This window comes from Phalaenopsis equestris, unplaced genomic scaffold, assembly GCF_001263595.1.
Source record: "Phalaenopsis equestris unplaced genomic scaffold, ASM126359v1 Scaffold000055, whole genome shotgun sequence".
NCBI classification, from domain to species: Eukaryota; Viridiplantae; Streptophyta; class Magnoliopsida; order Asparagales; family Orchidaceae; genus Phalaenopsis; species Phalaenopsis equestris.
Genome location: NW_018164497.1, coordinates 1,395,641 through 1,400,987, shown reverse-complemented (window position 1 = coordinate 1,400,987; position 5,347 = coordinate 1,395,641). Strand labels below are relative to the sequence as shown.

At 40.5% G+C, this 5,347-nt stretch overlaps 1 protein-coding gene and 1 pseudogene across 2 annotated transcripts in view; one reads left to right on the top strand and one right to left on the bottom strand.

Annotated features, from left to right (window-relative positions):
• LOC110019395 (beta-galactosidase 3) overlaps positions 1-5,347 on the bottom strand; it is a 104,974-nt gene that overhangs the window by 44,871 nt on the left and 54,756 nt on the right. The window lies entirely within an intron of this gene.
• Positions 4,455-5,151, top strand: LOC110019396 (annotated as a pseudogene).

The following is a 5,347-nucleotide window of genomic DNA, read 5'->3' as shown; positions in this document are numbered from 1 at the left end:
CTGCTCCACTAGGGTTTCGCCCAATGGAGAAACCCTGGCTCGATCCTTCGGCTTTCCCGTCGTGCTCGACGATGAAGTTCTCGTACTCGATGACGAATTTTGCAGTCGTCAATCTCTTCAGCGATCGTTGACTCCTATGCGCCATCGTTTCTTTCTGCCCAACGACGAAGGGACTTCCAGCTTCTGTTGTTTCGTCGTCTCTCCTTCGTGCCATCCAGCTTCTGTGTGGATCTTGTCGAGCTGCAACTGTTCCGCTGCTCGTCATTGTCTGCCATCTGCGTGGACATCATCGAGCTGCGACTGTTCCACGGCTTCGACAACTGCGGTTTTGCCCCGACCTCTTTGGCTCGTCGTTTTTGCCCTCTGCCCGACTTGGCAGGGCTTCTCCTTGCTCTGATAGAGCTTCTTTTTTCTTCGGTTGAACCTGACAAAGCCTCCTTTGCCTACGTGGTGGGTAATCCTCAGGGGGAGACGGTGGTTGTCTTCTCCTAAACTTATAAGGAGCATCGTGGTGGTACAGGTGACTGCTCCTTTATTAAGAGGTGACTGCTCCACAGGTGACTGCTCCTTTATTAAGAATGCAAGCAGGAAAAGTGGAAAAACAACACTTTTTTTCTCTGAGTTAAAAATTTCATCCCTGACTAACAAATTCAAGTTTGCTCTTATTGGAAAATTTCAATTGGGACACCCACCTATGGATGTTATCAGGAAAATTTTTTATGATCTTAAATTAGCAGGAAAGTGGAAAGTGGGGCTCATGGATGAGAGACACGTATTGAGTCAATTAACCGTGTCTGAAGACAACACTCGGATTTTCTCTAAGAAATATCTTAACATTGCTAGTAAACCAATAAAGCTACTCAAGTGGTTTCTTGATTTTGACCCCAATCATGAGCCTCCTATCGTACTGGTATGGTGTCAAGCTGCAATTTTTTCATCATCAGGTTATTTACTCTATTGGTGTCATACTTGGGGACCCTATGAAGCTAGATCTATCCACTTTCAACCTAACCAGACCTTCTGTGACCAGAATATTTGTTGAAAGAGATATTACTTTACTTGATGTTACTGAAGTCTAATTGAACACAACTCATCATGGATATTGACAACAAATCGTTATGGAGCATAAACCTCCTTATTGCTCTCATTGTAAGATGTTTGGGCATAACCTTGATAAATGTCATAAGCTTCACCCTAATTTGAAATCTAAAAATCAAGTGAATAAGAATTGATCTAAACCCACTGCTCTGGACATATTTGTTCCATATGGAGAGAAAACTACCACAGAACAGATTTTAGTGTCTGATTTAATTGCCCTTGTGGACCCTCCTACTGAAGGACCCCTACCTACACAAACTGAAAATCAGGAGAACATTGCAGCTCCACATCTTCAGGAAGTATCTGGGGTTAGAAGCGACAATTCTTACCTCACATGCACCTCAATCTCTTTTGGGCACAATTGTTGGCAATCTTTCTACTGCAGCACTACCACCTCATCAGCATGACCAACAATCTTCGGATGAGGAATGGTATGTCTACACTTCCAGGAGGAAGAAGAATAATGGAGATCTACTTGAGTTAAGAAAACTATTGGATGATACTTTGGTTACTCCGAGCAATTGTACACACCTCACCAATTTGTTAGTTAGTTCCCTTCAGAGAACTAGAGGCAAAGGCAGAACTAAATTGGGTTGACCTGATTGGACTTACATGTATCATCTACTTTTGGATTTTTATTATTCTTTTTTTTGTGTGTTGTACCGTGTGGGTTGAGTGTCTATTTAGGCCCACTCATACAACCTATCTGTACCATTTTCTCTTTACATATATATGGTGTCAGTGGCGATCTGCTCTGCTAGGGTTTCCCCCGATGACGAAACCCTGGTTTGATTCCTTTGGCATTCAATCAGTCCTCTTCAAAGACGTTGTTTTCACACTCGACGACGACAAACCTTGCCTTTGCTTTCATCGTCTTTTGGACCTTTTTGCGCCTTTGTGTTCGTCGTCTCTGCCTTTGCACTCGACGACGGTGAAAAACATTTGGACCTTCACCTTTGAGACACCTTCGCTTCTGTGGCGTCTTCGCTTCGTGGTTCCTTTATACGTGTGGTCGCATTGCGGTTTAGACTTTGTCGAGCTGCAAATTTGTTCTGCGCAGTCGTCATCTGCGATTACTGTCTGCGATTCCTCTCTTCTGCGCAGCCTTTCCCCGACCTCTTCTGTCAGACTTGCAGCTTTTTTCCTTGCTATGACATGTTGTGATGGAGCTTCCTCCTTCAGTCAAACCCGACAAAACCTCTTTTACCCACGTTGTAGGTAATCCTTAAGGGGAGCAGTGGAGACAGTGGTTGTCTTCCCCTCAAGTTATAAGAAGAATCGTGATGATACAGGTGACTGCCTCTTTATTAAGAAGCAAGTAAAAAGAGTGAGAAAACAACATTTTTTTCTGAGTAAAAAATTTCAACCCTGACTGACAAATTCAAATTTGCTCTCATTGAGAAATTTCAGTAGTGACAACCAACTATGAAAGTTATCAGAAAAAGTTTTGATGACCTCAAATTAGCAGTAAAGTGAAAAGTGGGGTTTATAGATGGGAGACATGTGTTGATTCAGTTAACTGTATCTGAAGACTACTCTCATATTTTCTCCAAAAAATATCTTAACATTGTTGTTAAACCAATGAAGCTACTCAAGTGGTCTCCTGGATTTGACCACAATCATGAATCTCTTACTGTACCGGTATGGTTTAGTCTACCTGGTCTCAAGCTGTACTTTTTTCATCATCAAATTTTTTAATTTATTAATGTCATACTTGGGGACTATGAAACTAGATCTACCCACTATCAACCTTACCAGAACTTTTATAACCAAAATACTTGTGGAAAGAGATATTACTTTGCGTGATGTTACTGAAGATTGGTTGGGCACAACACATAATGGATGTTGGCAACAAATCGTCATGGAACATAAACTTTCTTATTGTTCTGATTATAAAATGTTTGGGCATACACTTGATAAATGTCATAAGCTTCACTCTAACTTGAAATATAAAAATCAAGTGAATAAGGATGTATCTAAGGATATATCTGTACCACCTGGAGAGAAAGCTATCACAGGACAGATTTTGGGGTCTAATTCTATTGCCTCTGTTGTTACTGTTATTGCGAGTGATGTGATGTTGGCACCTTCAAACCCACATAGAAAACAATACTGATGGACTATTACCTACAAATGATAGTGTTCAGACTGATAATCAGGAGAACCTCGTAGCTCCACTTCTTCAGAAAATATTTGGTGTAGAGGCAATCAGGAGAACCTCGTAGCTCCACTTCTTCAGGAAATATTTGGTGTAGAGGGAGGCAACTAATACTTCACATATACTATTGTGGGTACTACGATTGGTATTCCTTCTGCTTCAGCTCTACCACCCCATCAGACTGATTCTTCGGATGAGGAATGACAGGTCTATTCGAGGAGGTAGAAGAAGAATGTAGCGACTCCAGCTCGGGAACATATTGGATGATACATTGGTTACTACTGGTAATGGCAATCATCCTACCAATTTATTAGTTTGCTCCTTCCCTAGAACGAGAGGCAGAGGCAAGACCAAATTGGGTCGCTCTCTAACCGCCTGATCTATGTATTTCGACACTGTTAGGTTAATTATTCAAGTGTCTAATATATTTTCTTTCTTTTCTAATTTTGAAACCTTTTGTAGATTTTTGTGTGGGCAGTGTGCCATGACTGTGCCCTCCCACACATTGTATCTGTATCTTTCTTTCTATTTAATATATTAGCCGTTTTGGGATTTCAAATATATATATATATAGTGTGTGTGTTTTTTTTTTTTGAAAAGGCAAAATTCATTGATAAAAAAGAGATGATACAAAAGTTTTAATGAGTGGGTACAAAGAGCCCACTCATAGGGATTACAAATGCATTCCCTAAAAAATAAATCAAAAAGAAACAACTCCTAATCATGGTGAGTTTAGTCGATGGGTATACCGCTTCACTTTTCCCTAGATCTAGGGAGGGAGTCCAGTAACATACTGAGATGTGGGCTTCCACCCGAAACAATGATAATACAGTCATCCTCTGAGTTATTGAGATCTGGCATTCCTTTCTTCTTCTTCCTAGATTTATAAACATGTCAATCATCTACCAAAGGTAATCCCGTGTGAACAATAGGTGGATCTTCAATGGAGGTAAACTGCTGATCTGACTGCCTACAACACACATTGATCCTGATAATCTTCCATAACTTGAGTACCTTCTTCTCTCGCAATAGGTGGTTCCAAGACACTCCGGTTAGCATCTACTACAGCAAAATGCATATATATATACATATATATATATATATATATATATATACATATATATATATATACTTGCAGAAGAAGTTGTGGCCATTTTCTTCACCAAAACCGGCGAAGCAATCACCGAAATCCTTCTCCATGGATCCTGATCTAAGCGCCCCGCTCTCGATGGGCACGATAATTATCGACGTCACCTACGGCGGTATTGTCCTCGGCGCCGATTCAAGAACCAGTACAGTGATGTATGTTGCTAACCGTGCATCGGATAAGATCACGCAACTCACTGACAATGTTTATGTGTGTCGCTCTCGATCGGCTATTGATTCTCAAATTGTATTTGATTATGTTCGTTATTTTCTCAATCAACATACGATTCAACTTGGACAGCCTGCTACAGTCAAAGTTGCGGCCAATTTACTTAGGTTGTTTTCATATCAAAACAAGAACATGTTGCAAACTGGCCTTATTGTTGGTGGTTGGGATAAATATGAAGAAGAACAAATTTACTCTTAGAGGGACAATTTTGAAACAACCCTTCACCATTGGAGGTTCTGGTTCCAGTTATCTGTATGGATTTTTTGATCAAGCATGGAAGGAAGGGATGAGCAATGATGAAGCTGAGAAATTGGTGGTGAAGGCTCTCTCTCTTGCCATTGCTCGTGATGGTGCCAGTGGAGTTGTTGTTCGTACTGTTATTGTGAATGGCGAAGGAGTGAGAAGGAACTTCTACAGTGGGGCCTCGCTTCCACTATGGCACGAAGAGTTAGAACCTCATAACTCTTTGCTTGATATACTCTCATCAGTTGCTGCCGGCCCTGAGCCAATGAGCATATAATAAACTCATTGCCTTTCTATGTCAAATTTAATAAAATTAAATTACCTTAAAACACCCTTTTTTTTTTGTTTTTTGTCTGCTTTAATTTAAACAGCCATTCAGTAACCAATTGGTAAATATAAACAGCTTAATTGTCTGCCATGAATAGCATGAGGTCTGTTTATATATATATATATATGCGCCATCGTTTCTTTCT